This window comes from Lonchura striata, chromosome 4, assembly GCF_050655825.1.
Source record: "Lonchura striata isolate lonStrDom1 chromosome 4, ASM5065582v1, whole genome shotgun sequence".
Taxonomy (NCBI): Eukaryota; Metazoa; Chordata; class Aves; order Passeriformes; family Estrildidae; genus Lonchura; species Lonchura striata.
The window spans coordinates 73,244,816-73,259,133 of NC_140706.1; the positions used below are offsets into that span (position 1 = coordinate 73,244,816).

A 14,318-nucleotide genomic window follows, 5' to 3' on the forward strand; every position below is an offset into this window, starting at 1 on the left:
ATTTAAAAACATTTTTGCTTTCTATCATAGTTTGAAGGGCTCCTTAAAGTGGTTCCAACCCTCTGCCAATGATCTTCTACAAGAACAGGTTGTTCACAGCCCCATCTAACTAATCATCAAAGGCTGTCTACACATGCAATTAATTCTGGAGGAATTCAGTCATATAAATGTAAAAATATCTGTGTGAACACAACCAGGAACCAGGTTAATGGGGGAAAATCCAGGTCTTTTATTTCTCTCTTACCTATAAATCATTTTGCATTTGAAAATATGAAACTACAGCTGTGTTCTTGTCCTACACTGAAATCCTTTGGTGGTCTCTCTGACAACTTTTACAGTTTCTCATCCTATTTCAATACGTCACTATCATATTCTCTATTTCCCAGATACTGCTGAGCATTACTGGAGTTTTTTTCTGTCTCCCTGCAATGATCTGCTTCATTTCATGGTACCTTGAATATCTTACCTAAAGGGAAGAGGACACATCCTTCCCTCCTGCATGTTGCATTGCTTCCAAAAGACAGACACCGCTCAGTTATTCTTGGTCTAGAGGGAAAAAAGAAATTACAAACTTTGTAAGATAAGGCACAGAAAAGAACATATGGCACTGCCTGAGCTGGACCAAAATGCAAGTGCTGTAGAGCTGCAATGGGATAAAGGAATTGGAAGTAGGAGTGAAAGGAGGAGGACCACACTTTTAAGACAGAAGGAACACGTCTAACCAGACTCTAGCCTGCAAGCTACAAAGAACCAGACAGGATGACAGAATACAACTTCATTTCATGTCAACATGGCAACAGTGATAAAAATACCAATACTGAGACTAAGAATTCTTTTTGAAGCACAGACCTGGCATCGGAAACTTTTTTTGTTTGCTGAAAATCTGTTCAGGCAGTACATAAATCATTCAGACTCCTTTAGCCTTCTTCCTTCTCCCCTGACTGCTGGAGAGCAGGAAGTTTCCCAGTGCCACAGGGGCACAGAATGCTAAATAATTGCTACCTTGCTTTCATGCTGCAAGTCCAGTCATACATGTGCAGTTACAGACCAGCTCTACCTGTTTCATAAAGGGTGGGTATAATGACCTCGAGTCTATTCTGACTTCAATTTCCACAAGCTGCCTGTTAGTCTCTTACCAGTTGCTCAAAATTGTAACCAGTGCTCTGAATATAGATGCCTTCATTCTACCATTTTCCTGGTTAAAATGAAGCCCCCAGCATCTCCCCACTTTTGCCACCATCACCTCATACACACACTTTTCATAAGCAATGTAGGAATCTGTGATTGTCCACAGGGGAAAGTCAGATCACTTTTGCTAACCTCAGTGTTACCTTCACTGTCTGCCTTGCCACAGCCTCTACTCTACAAACAGTACAGACATGCAGACAAAAAGAAGCACAAAACATTGTATGCTTTGAGCACTTGGTATATGATTAAAATTAAATGGCAAGCAAAATGAAGATAAGGAAGAGAATTAAGGAAAAATTCACAAACACTTAAGGTGTGCACAATGGCATTGCTAAAGCATCTTCAATTTTGTAAAGGTAAAAATCAGTGAAATTCTTTTATAAAACAAAAAAAACCAACAACAACAAAAAACTGTTTAGTGAGGGTTTATCTTTTTTTATTTATTTATGACCAGTACATACATTTGAAATTCTTTTCTTAATGTAAGCATAACTTTTAGAGGTGAGGACTTTTTTTGTTTTTCCAGTAAGACTCTTATCGAAATAATATCTCATTTATACCGAGGCATATAATAGTAATTTCCAAAGCATAAACAGGCAGCCAGCCACAAATGCAAATGACTGGAAACCCTTACCTTTTCCGCTTAAAAGCCTGAAATGAAAAACATAGCATGACACAATGGTGTCTGAACCACAGCTGACAACACCAACTGGAAAAAAAAAATGAAATACTGTGTTATTTTAGTGAACATCATGAATATGTACCCTTGCAAGACTCTACTTGCCTTTCTCCTATAGGTAAATGGGATTTGCTCCCATGGATTAGTACAAGGCTGCCTGAAGAACACTGGATGTAATTACCAGCCTGACCTCATCAGAAACTGCATTTCCTTTCTCCCTCAACTTGTGCCCTCCTAATATCATTAATTAGATACCTGGCCTCATGCAGCCTTCTTAGTGATAAATGTAAAGCAGTGCAGCAGCAAAACAGCACAAAGACCACGGCTACCAACTCTGTGGATAAAAATGAAGAAAGGATTCACTGGCTTCAGGAAAGACACTTTTGAAACAGCACTGCAAACCATGTGTCATGGAAACAAACAAAAATCCACTCAGAACCAATCCCAATGAATGATTTTCATGTCCTAAAAAAAGCTGGGGGGAAGAACCCTCTACCCCTGACCCTAAACAGTGCAACACGTGGGTTTTTTAACACTCTTTCCTCAGGCTACAGATTCTCTCCAGTGAATGTAGTTCAGAATGGAAAGAGACAAGGAATCCTGCACTGCAAAACTCACAGGTATTACTTAACCTATGCCAAAGCCACCATGTGATTTATACATTTATACATCCAGTTAGAGGCCTTTAGGATCTATTCATGTGCCAAGATATTGTAAATTTAGGTAAACCCAATGGGAAGAAATGACGATGTCTTGACTTAATTCAGAAGGCTGAATTATTTTTTTATTATAACTATAGTGAAATACATTAATATGCTATATAAAATGAGGATAATAAAACTACATATTACTTTCTCTGATTTTATCTCTAACTCTGACATAACTCGTGACCCTCTCTCGAGAGTTTAGATATAGGTGGGTTGGATTGGCCATCAGGTTCAAATAATTTTTACTAGAATCTAATCAAGCACTCACTCTAGGTAAGCAGTTCTCCAAACACATTTTGCATAAGAAAAATAAAGAGCAGAAATAGAAATTGTTTTCTTTTTCATTTCTCTCTGTGTACCTCTAAGAAAAATCTTGAAAGAGAGAAAAATATGCTTACTACACCAAGATACACTTAAAACCAGCAGGGCAGCTGGTAGTAAGCCTTTCTAGACACTGCAATATTCTGTTCTCTTTGGGTAATGCCTCAATCCCAAAGTCAGCATGAATGTTGTGATACTGTAACCTGGACACAACCAGTGAGAGAATTGAATAATGAGAGACTAACTCCTTGTCACTTTCATTATATCTCATTGAGTTTATTTCATTTAATTTTATGCTGTTGGTGGTGATTTTTTAAACAAAATTTTACTTTTCCCACTGATTCCACTTTATAAGCACAAAATCCTAAGAGCTCCCATGAAGAACAATACTTTCAAGCCAGCCAGATAGATCAATGTAATAAACATGGAGCCTCAGATTTCATTATTCAGACATCAAAGTAAATTTGGTCTCAAGCACAGGATGACAATGAATTAATTCCAGGGTATTAAAAGCTAAATGTGCACACACTGAAATATCTGTGCACAAACAGAAAACAGACATGAGCAGGGCTGGTTTAAGGTAAGTTCGTCTTACTTACAAGTTCAAATGTTCTTATGGGCCATCAGGTCTTAGATTCTAACATTAAAATATTTGAAGTTAAACAAGATTAGCTTTTAAAATGTCTTGTTCCCTTTCTTGTCAGGAGAGGCAGAATGTGCCATATTCCACATAAATTTGAATCTGTTTTAGAACATCTGTGATATAAATCATAGTTCAGTGCCCAGAGATACTGTTCTTTTTCTATTCATTCAATACCGAGGTTCACTCAATTTCCCATGTCTAAAGGTAATTTTACTAATAAAAATGGCAGTGTTCAGAAGCTGAACAGAGCTCTTCAAAGTTTTATCTTATGTAAATATTTTTATGTTTTGTCATATCACCTAGTGATTTCAACAAGAATGTTCCTAACACCTTACCTTAAACACAAGTAGTCACTGTAGCAGGATGCCCCTGAACAATAGTCTATATTAGCAGTGCTGTTCATTGCAATAATCAAATTTTCCATGTAAATCTCCCCCCAAAAAAGCAATCTTCTCTCCATTAAATCACAGCAAACAAAGTCTGGTTCATTTTAGCCCTATTTTTAATGCACTCCTTAAAGTACCCCCTCAGGCAACAAAGAGTTTGCAAAGAGTTTTGGTGAAACAGTAAAAAATATCTCAATTCTAATGTTTCTTAAATCTTGCTTATTTTTTTTTGTTTTTTTTCAACTTCACAGAAAAAAGCAGATCAAAGTGGAATACTAACTGTTTTCTCCCTACCTGGATATATGCTAAATATAATATCCAGGATAGGACAAGATAATGGATTCAAGCAAAGAGCAGGAGCACAGTGCCATGTGTGCAGCTGCCTCAGAATACACAGAATATTGTGGGAACTACAGAATGACACTTTTTACTATTTTACCTTAAATATTTCATTTATAATTCAGTACAACACTGACACAAGGAACTGCATTTGTTTTTAAATTTCTAACATAAAATTATAAGTTTTCAAGGTAGCTGTAGTAGTCATATTTCTCCTAGATTCACAGACAAGGCATTTATTTGTATTAAAAAAGGATTTATTTTACTTATTATGGCAAACAGAAGAATGAAAAAAAAATCACACTAATTTAAACAGTGGAGAAGTTTAAATGAAGTTCTTTACATCTCATTTGAGACAAGATTTTTCTACCTCCTTCTGGAACTTAGGTAACAGAAAGATAGCCAGCTTTGGGTAAATCTTTGTTTCCTGCTCATGAATGTTTATACAAGTGAAATAAGATTTAAATGATTGACAAATAATAACAGGGAGACTGTAGTATTTAATTTTCTTCCGAGTGGTCTAAAAAAGAAAATACCTGTTCAAAATATTTTAATGTAAGATGAATGGGTCCTTTTTCTACCATATTCAAAAGAAATTAATTTTCACTCCTGTGAAAAGCATGAATCTGTAACAAGCAAACCTTTTGGAATCTTGCTAAAAGAGTCACACAAAATCCTAGGTTAATAAAAATTTAGGCACACTCTGAAAGCAGACCATCATATTTACAGCTATGAAATTTAAATGGCTTCAGAGTGGCTTCAATATGTTTCAAGTTGTCAAACGTGTTGCTCTTTTTCATGAAGACTAATTTTTTCTATCCTGTTGATTTTTATGAACATAAATACAAATATTAATCATACACCAACAGAAGAATTACTTTTGCTTTTGGAGCCCTAATTGTTTCTAAAGCATCTTTAATCCTTTTACAAAATACAAATATAAACAAGTTTTAACTCCCTCATCAGAGCTTTTTTTTTTTTTTGGAAGCTTAAGAAATCATAAAAGAATCAAGATGATGTAGAAACTATGATGTCAAAAAAGTATTTCTATAAGAAATTAATGGAAGCCAGAGCTTTATTATAAGCATCAGCAATGTGGCAACCAAAAAATAGCTGTATATGTTTTTGGGTGTGTAGGGACATGATAATTGACAGTAGATGGAGCAAGTTTACAGGCCCATCAAGCCACATAAAGGAGAGTGTTGAAATTCTAAGCTTCCTTTCTGTTGGATATGATCTTCACAACAGAGGGATGAAATATTACCAATTATATAAAGCAAATTATCTTGGCTCTCCTATCTTGCATGCAAGATACATTTACCCTTTCAAAATGTTTTTTTGTTTGTTTGTTAGTTAGGAAGAAATTCAACAAACACAGTTGTACAGAAACCCCAGAAATTGCTTCTTCCAATTATGGAGCAAGAAGTTTTATTTGGTCATGAAAACTGACTTTTCTTTCCTCTGGATTTACCTCATCTTTTCCGATGCTTATTCATCTTTGCTTTTATACTTTTATTCTTGTCTGTTTGTATTAATTTGCAATGACTAAAATTACCCATCCAAGTTAAAACATATGCACGTTTCTTTCTCCTCTCTTTTTCCTGCTTGGAATGTAGACAACCCAAAGCAGTTGAGCCAAGAAAAATCTTTTATCTAATTGAAAACTCACAGGCCCTGGTATTCTTTCATTACCAGGATTCATCAGCTCTAATTCATCTGTAGTTCTCAAACCCAGAGGCTACAGAATAACAGGAGGTAAGAGAGTTGCTTAAGGAAAAAGCCCTTCTAGGAGTAAGTCTAGTTGTCAATATTGAAGAGATAATCTAATAATCTGTGATCCAAAAGAGATCAGCTTGGCTAATTTAACCTACCTCTCTAAGGATCTCCAAATGCTATTGATGGTAGAAATCTGACTGAAAGTAAAGCTGTGACATTAGTTTGTGGGAGATTTAGATCATCTCTTTGTACTTAATGACAAAAAGCAAGTCCTTTGAGGAAGTGGCTTCTAGCTCTTGTAAAATAAGGTCAAAATAGGTCTTTCTTTAGGTCCCTTAGAAAAGAGCCAAAAAAAACCCTTTTAAGATAAAGCTTACTTTAAAAATTTTTTCAAAGATCAGGAAGCTGAAAAAAGAAATGCATCAATGGAATATAAAAAAGTATAAAAATTTGGAACTGGCTTGATAGTGGCCTTTAAAGTAGCTCTTAAATATACATTCCAAGCAAAGAATACTGTTTCCACTCATGAGGTTTTGGTGACAGGAGTTTTGTACTTATTTAGGCAACTTTTTTTCAAACCTATTAAATAAACAACTTGTTATATTAATTTCTTTCATTTCAGCTTTAGAATAGAGTAAAACAGAGTACAGTAGAGTAGAGTAGAGTAGAGTAGAATAAAGCATCTAAGTTGGGATGAACCTACAAGAATGATCAAGTTCAAGTGCCTGATCAGTTGAGGGCTGATCAAGAATTAAAGCATGCTATTTAAGAGCATTGTACAAATGCCTTTTAAACACCAACAGGCTTGGGGCATTGACCACCTCCTAGGGAGCCTGTTCTCACATGTAACCACCCTGTCACTAAAGAAATGCTTCCTTATATCAGGTGTAAACCTCCCCTGGCCCAGCTCTGACCTGCTCCCATGTGTCCATCCTAGCACTGGATAACAGGAAAGAAGAGCTCAGCACTTGCCTCTCCATGTCCCCCTGTCAGGAAGCTGCAGATAATAATGAGTAATTAATATTTATTATAATAATATTATTATAGAATAATAATCTAATTATTATAATGAGGTGTCCCTTTGGTGTCCACTAAACCAAACTAGACATCCCTTGAGGACTCTGTGATACTGACTGTTGGCCCCAGGAAGTCTATCAGGAGATCAGGGGGGAATTCTGCTCTTTTCTCCTTGGTTTTCACCACCTGCAGCCACCAGACACTCTCTTCAATCATCACTAAACTGCAGGACCTTAACACCACTGTTATTTTACCCACCTTTGCTCCCCTGGATGCAGACTTGCCAGAAGCTGCCCTGGTCAGTCAAAGAGTTTCAGAATAACTGCCTGCTTTCTCATGTTGCTTTAAATTTTAAAAAAACACCAAGGACTACTTGCCAAAATGGATCCATACAGAGTTAAGTGGGATTTTCAGTATGTGTGGGCAGTAGTTAAAGGAATGGGGAAATTTAAAAAAGAAAAAAAATCAGAACTGATCTTCTGCTAATGTTTTTTTCTTGGAAGCAGCAGACAACATTGCCTTCTATAAGGAGGATGGAGGGTTATACCAAAAAGTGAAAGCTACAGTTATTCAGCAAGAGAAGAAACAGAGATGTTGATCCCTTTTTCAAGTCAGAATCTCAAGTTATGCTTGAAAAAAGAAGTAGTGATCAGTGTTTTCAATAAACCAGAATTGCAGCATTATTTGTTATGTAAACCTCCAGACTTTTAAGAGTAAGTATCTATCTACACATATATACTAACCTAGCACTAAATGAGGAGGTTTGGTAAATGCATAACATACTGAAATTTCATTCTTTCAGTAACCACTGTCAATAAGAAGAAATAATATTTGCAGAATACTGAATGTGAACAGGGAATTCGGCAGGTGAATCTTCTATTCAATGCCAAGGAGCAATAGTGCACATGGACCCTGTTTACAGAAATGTCCCAGGTAAGGTAGGCATGAAATCCAGAAAGTTTAAATGTTTTCTGACTGCATTTGCTCAGTGAAAGCCAGAGTCTAGAAATATACTCATACCCTCATCTTGCACAGCTACTGTATGTATTATCCAGTTCTGAAATGACTGAAAAATATACTAAGGGAAGGCTAGTGGGGCATTATATCTTTTAAGGCTATATGGATTTGATTTAAAGTCTCTAAGATTGACCTATGCTTAGGCAGCCATCACAGTAACTATACATTACACAGGTAAGAGTTAAGCAAGTGACATGCCACAATGAATTCGTGCTCAGATACATTTGGTGCATAATCAATGAAAATGATTTGTCAGATTAGTTAAGAGATGAGTCATGTCATGGAAATAATGAGTAGTGTCCACTGCAGGTGGCAAGAAAGGCCTGGTGTATCATATTGACTAGACTGACTATAAATAAATGTTACCCTCTTTGAGGCCACCTCTATTCTCAGCTCTTCTCTGCCAATTGTCTTCAGGTCAGGAGCAGTGCTAAGGAAACCTAAGATTAAATACAGGACGTACTTTTACAGGCTGATAAATCCAAATGGCCTCATTCTGCACCATGGAGACAAACCAGCTTTGGGCTGAAAGTCCAGTTCAAAATCTGTGCATTTGATAACCACGGACACAATTCTGTATTCTTATCACTACACTCATTTCAGGCACAGGCTGACACAAACAGACCCCTTCTGAATGCATTTCTGAGAGTGTCATATTCATTTTGAGACTCTGTAAGTCTGCAGGCTGGAAAGAACAAGATCTATTTCTCAGGTTCAGCAGCAGAAAACAGGAGTGAATAAAAAACAATGTATGTATGATATGATGAGCATGAACAAATGGTCTCAAGGCATGATTAATATGCTGTTGGGAAATTGTAATTTGGCATTGTCTAATGCCTAGTGACTGAAGCAGAAACATACTGGCCTAAAAGAAATGAAATTTTTACTTGTAATGAAAATGTGAAAAAAAACCCCCATCATTTTTAATTAAGAAGTATCTTACTATGAGTCATTATGACTCTATTTCAGGTCTTTTTGGTTGCTTTTGAACTCCTAATCTTACTGGTTACCTCTTTAGCAAGAAGTTAATCTAAAAGTCTACTTTTTCTCTTTATTTCTCAGTGTAGGTGTGGTTGACTACACTTTGACTTGTGTTCATAACTTGTTTATTATAGCCCTGATTAAATATTTTATGCTATGGAGAGGTATGGAAATTGTTATGAATTCCTGACAGTAGTAGGTGTCTAGAGTCACTTGTCATTTAGAACAGATGCAAAGAACCCTTAAAAGCTCTTTTATGCAACTATGGAGCTGAAGCAAGAACAATTGGACAACTCTGAGAAAAGATACCATCCTTCCCATCCCTTAACAGTATAACTTTGGGAACTAACCAGCTCCAAGGTTGTGAATGGCTTAAATACTGTTTGAATGGAATTATTAAATTATTTTCGAGGACAAATGAGAAATATGAAACATAGTTAGAAAGCACTAAGCTGTCTCAACAGGTATAGCAGCATGTTCCCACAAAAACTTTAAAAGTAAGTTCTCATTTCTTAGCTGAATGATGGCCAAAGGAGCTCAAAACCAAGGAATATTTTCCAAGTCAGGAATATAAGATCTGGGAACTCTTTTACACATAAACCATAAGAATTGCTTCAGTGATACCTGAGCCTAAATATTTTGCTTTTAACACCAACAGACAAAGACCAAGCTTTGGAAAATGCTTCAATAGCTGAGTTACACTATTTCTCTAATTCATTAGCTATTGTCCTCTTTGAGGGCGAGTCACCCCGTTTTCCACTGAAAAAAAAAATGTTGAACAATTGATTCTGTAAAATGCTACCTACACTTAAAAATCAAGCATAGTGTTGTTGCTTACCATGTGTCTGAAAGGAATAATGTTTCACAGGCGTGGAATGAACCAGATGGAATGACAAAGGAAATTGGGAGTCATTAAATTGCAGAGAGGGAAAAAGAAGCTGTGGAAGAAAATTAAAGAGCTAAAAGGCACATATGCTACATAGAGAAAAAAAGAACCAAAGAAAATACTTTTGATTCTCCCTGCAAACTATTAAAGGCATGAAGAGTGAAAAAATATTTTTAGATTTCTTTTTTTTTATTTTGTTTGAGGGTTTTTTGCCTTGTTTTCTGAAAGACAATTTTGCCAAAAGATTTATGAGAGTCAGTATCAGTTCAGATAAAAGTGTCTTAAGAAATTCTTCCTGTAAGTCATGTTCTTGTTTCATTATTTTATTCTCACAGAAAGTGTTGCTTATTTTCTCCTCCTTTGAAGAGGAAAAAGACTATCAACTATCACATTAAAAAAAAAAAACAAAACAAAAAAAACCCAAAAAAAGTCTTTGAACTAAAATTAGCTATGGTGTTTCAATCTATTATTATTAAGTTGTATTCTTTTGTACCATCAAAGGAAGGAGCCAGTGTAAACCCAGTATCACTTATTACTTTTTAAGATGAGCTGTAAATGTAAAGCTGGCATAAGTTAGTGTAAGTAACCCACAGCTTTGTTGGTATAGGCTTGTCCTGATCTCAACAACTGTTAAAACTGTTAAGCTGTTGAAAAAAAGTTTAGATTGGATATTAGGAAAGATATCTTCATTGCATATGGGTTTTCAAGCATTAGAAGAAACTGCCCAGGGCTGAGTTAGATTTATTTAGCTATGGCTAAAGCTAAGACAGCACTGTTGAATGAGTACCCAGAAATGCTGAGCAATGAATTCAAGGTTGCAATATGTTATTTGGTAAGAAGGATGTGGAATTTGCATGTCTTGACTCACAACCCTGAAACTACTGAATAAAGTTTATCTCGGGCTCTCAAGGTCATATTTTCACTGTTAATTTTTCTTCATCTTTACAGAGCCCAAGGCCTACTGTCAAACCTGCTGTCCAACCATGCCATAAAGCTCTGTCTTCCAAGAACATTTTCCAACTTCAGGTATGCTTAGAAAGTGCCAATTCGCTTTGATAATGTGTCCAGAAAGACTTGACAGGAGGGGGGCTGCAGCTGCTCGTGCCTCTGTGTTGCCCCATGTGCTCTGCAGAGGGACTCAATACCCTGCTGTCCTGTACATGATTATCTTCATGTTTTCTGGTTAAATGCCAGACAAAATCACATGGAACCGGAAAATTAACCAGAAGTGAACCACCACTAAAGTGAACCATCACTAAAACCATCCAGTGTTATTCAGAGTCAAATAAAAGGCCAAATAAGGTGTGGATAAACCTTGACTGAACTAATTCTTTAAAAACTGATCAAACCTATTACAAACTGCAGCTTCTTTTACGTTGTGTTGCCTCTTCCAACTTAACAAAAAAATTGTTCCTGGATCAGTTTTTAGAAACGTTCAAGCATTTATGGTTCCAATTACTTCTCAGTGATGCATTTTTGCATAGACTGTTATTACTGCAGATCCACAGGAAGCTCTGTGGCCCTGTACACAAACTGCAATAAGATTGCATGATCATGATTCTACACAAAAATGATTCTTCTTCACAGATGTGAAATTATTACCTGATGGTCAGAAAATTCTCACTGGAAGTTCTTGCACGGTCATCAGTCCCATTTTCAAAAGCCTCTTATCATATTTTTCTGATCCATTACTTCACACAGTCTGAAAAGTACCTCATAGCATAAGAAGCCTTCTTAAGATGAGTTCATACAAGTTAAAAAAATATTCAGAGGAAAAGAAACATTAAATAATAACAATTTAGTGGCAATTTTGAATCTGTTCTATTAGAAGAGGAAATGAATACATTAAATAAATAATCCTGTGAAAATTATTCACTCAAGTCTAGCACAAACAATAAATTTTGGAAGTCCACAAAACTGAGTTATCTTTCATATTGACTCTTGACATATGTAAAACTTGCTTATCTGTCAAATTCTTTCTGCAAAAATGGCAGTCTAAAGGGCTTGTCACGTGCAACATCTGATGATGCTCTCTACACCATTCCAGTCTTCTTTCCAAATGATTTAAAGGAGGGAGGCACCAGGAGCACAGCATCCTTGTGCTTATGAGAGTGCTTTGCTGCGTTAGGAAGCATCAAGTGTCTGCAGGCATGCTCTTTAATTATGGATTTTGATGTGCCATAAGCAAAGTCACTCCAATTGGCATTAGCTAACACACAGAACTGCAAATTATTCTAATACTTAGGCTGTTTTATAATAGCAAGTGCTCATAACACCATCCAAAAATCTGGTTTGTTGTTATCAGCAAAAAATAAAAGTCATTATTTCGGTGTAGCCAAGTAAGTAATTATGTGCAACCAGAGCAGGTAAGGAGAGTTAGAGAATAGAAATCATTGATATATTTTCTAATATTTTAGCAAACAGCCCTATTCAATCAAATGGAAGGCATCCAGAGTATCTCAGAAAAAGCAGACAATAGCTTTCCCTCAATTGCTTGCCTCTGACTAGAAGCAGTTTGAAAGTTATAAAGGTAATTTGTATCAACTCATTACTGTGCCACCTCATTTCGAGTACATGCTAGGTAAGTAGCAATAAGCTCTGGGTTAGAGGATTTTACATTATAACCATTAGAACAAACTCTAACTGCACCGAGCTCTTGAAGATTACCCCAGACAGTTATTGAGATTTAGGAGGTGCAGCTTTCTACTGATTTAAGGGAGATTCTATAGACAATTTTATCATTTATTCTAGAACTGAAGTAAAAAGCTAATTTGATGAAGAGCACTCATGAATTATTTCCTTCCTATAGGTACCATAATGTTCCCAGTAGAATGCTCTTCTTGCTCTTTAATTCAAGGTAATGATGTTGCTGCATCTTCTCTTGACACTTAAAATGCAGTTTAATGCCACATCATCAGTCAAAACTTCCGTGTGATTTCCAAAGACATTAAATTATCAGAAAAACTGAACTGAGAAATTAACATTTCTAATGCATTAGAAATTTTCTGGGCTTTTAAAGGGAGTTTTCCCCTCTGCTCAGGATTGTGGAACAAAGAAAACTTTCAAACCATGTCAGAAAATCTCTTTCCATGAATTTCTGCTCTGATTTTCATAGAAAGTGTGCATATGAAACAATCTGATTGTGCTCCATTGGGGTGACTTACATGCAATAATGTTTACAAGTGTCTCTGACATCTTTCACTTATTTTAAATCAGTGACTCTGACAAAATAGTGTATTTATTAACTTACTTGCACCCTTCTGCAATAAATTGTTTTGGTATAAAAAAATATAATCTACTCTGTGTTCAATTTTGGGGTTTTTTTCCCTGTAGATCAAATCTGAAAGACATAAATCAGATTTTTTTTCCTTTCTTCTTACAATGAATAGGGTTTGGTAACAGTATTTCTTGAATGTGCAAGGACAGATCAAACTGAATATTCACTCACTTCCATTTCATCACAGCCCACCTAAAAATATTGATCAAAGCAATTGCAGAGTGCTTTAGTTCAGAGCTTTTTATAAACTTTTAAATAAATAGACTTTTATCAATCACTTCGCTTTTGTAATTAGTCATATCTATAGTAGGGAAAAAATCACATGAAAAAAATTTAAATATATTTGTGTTCTTTTCTTCTTTACATTGAAGATCTTATTCAATATAAAGCTAAATTGATGTATTTTCTAATGGAAGGAGAACAACTACTTTAAGTGTTCTAGTATTCCCAAAATTTCAACATCCAGTTTATTTCTTTACTACAGCACACATTTTAGCCCACACTTTATTCTCTTTCTTTTTCTCATACTTTTTCACACTAACTTCTAATAACAGCAGCAAAAGTAACTCCATGCTTTGAGCAGATAATAAAGTGATAGAGTAGGTTTTAAATTATATGATTTCTTGTTTATGTCACTAATGAGCCAAAATTTATGCCAAAATTTAAGGGATTTTTGATGCTGAATGTAAGATTTCAACCCAAAGAGAGAACAGTACAGAATTACAGTAGACAGTGGGAAGCCCCATGAGACAATATATTTGCTCTGAGGGGAGGGCAGAGCCACTTGTGATATTCATTAGAGAATTCCCAGGTCATCAGGTTGAGTGTCTGAAGGATGAAAAGGAATTCTGTGTCTCACTGTCCTTTCCTGGTGAGCACATTTTGTTCTTTTCTCCATCATGTTTAGATGTGTCTGTAGGAGCAGTCACCTCCACAGTACACCAGAGTAATAATACTAATAGTAATAATAAAACAAAAATCTCACTCTCACACTAACCTTGCTATTAATACAAAAAGAAAACAAGCTTTAGACCATCACTAAACATACAGACTTATCATTTTGTATTTATTTCTTACTTCTGGGGAGAAATCTGAAGGGCTTGTTGAGTCACCATTTTCCAAGTATTTGATCCTGTGGTAGGAACATTTTAGGTGAAGGAC

The 14,318-nt window shown here is 35.8% G+C and overlaps 1 long non-coding RNA gene across 1 annotated transcript in view; it reads right to left on the reverse strand.

The window, feature by feature from the left end:
* Nucleotides 1-14,059, reverse strand: part of LOC146767727 (uncharacterized) — a 42,382-nt gene extending 28,323 nt beyond the window's left edge. Inside the window, exon 1 of the long non-coding RNA XR_014954975.1 lies at nt 467-14,059. This is a non-coding gene — a long non-coding RNA (uncharacterized LOC146767727). The remainder of the gene's footprint in view (nt 1-466) is intronic.
* Between the last annotated feature and the right edge of the window lie 259 nt (nt 14,060-14,318).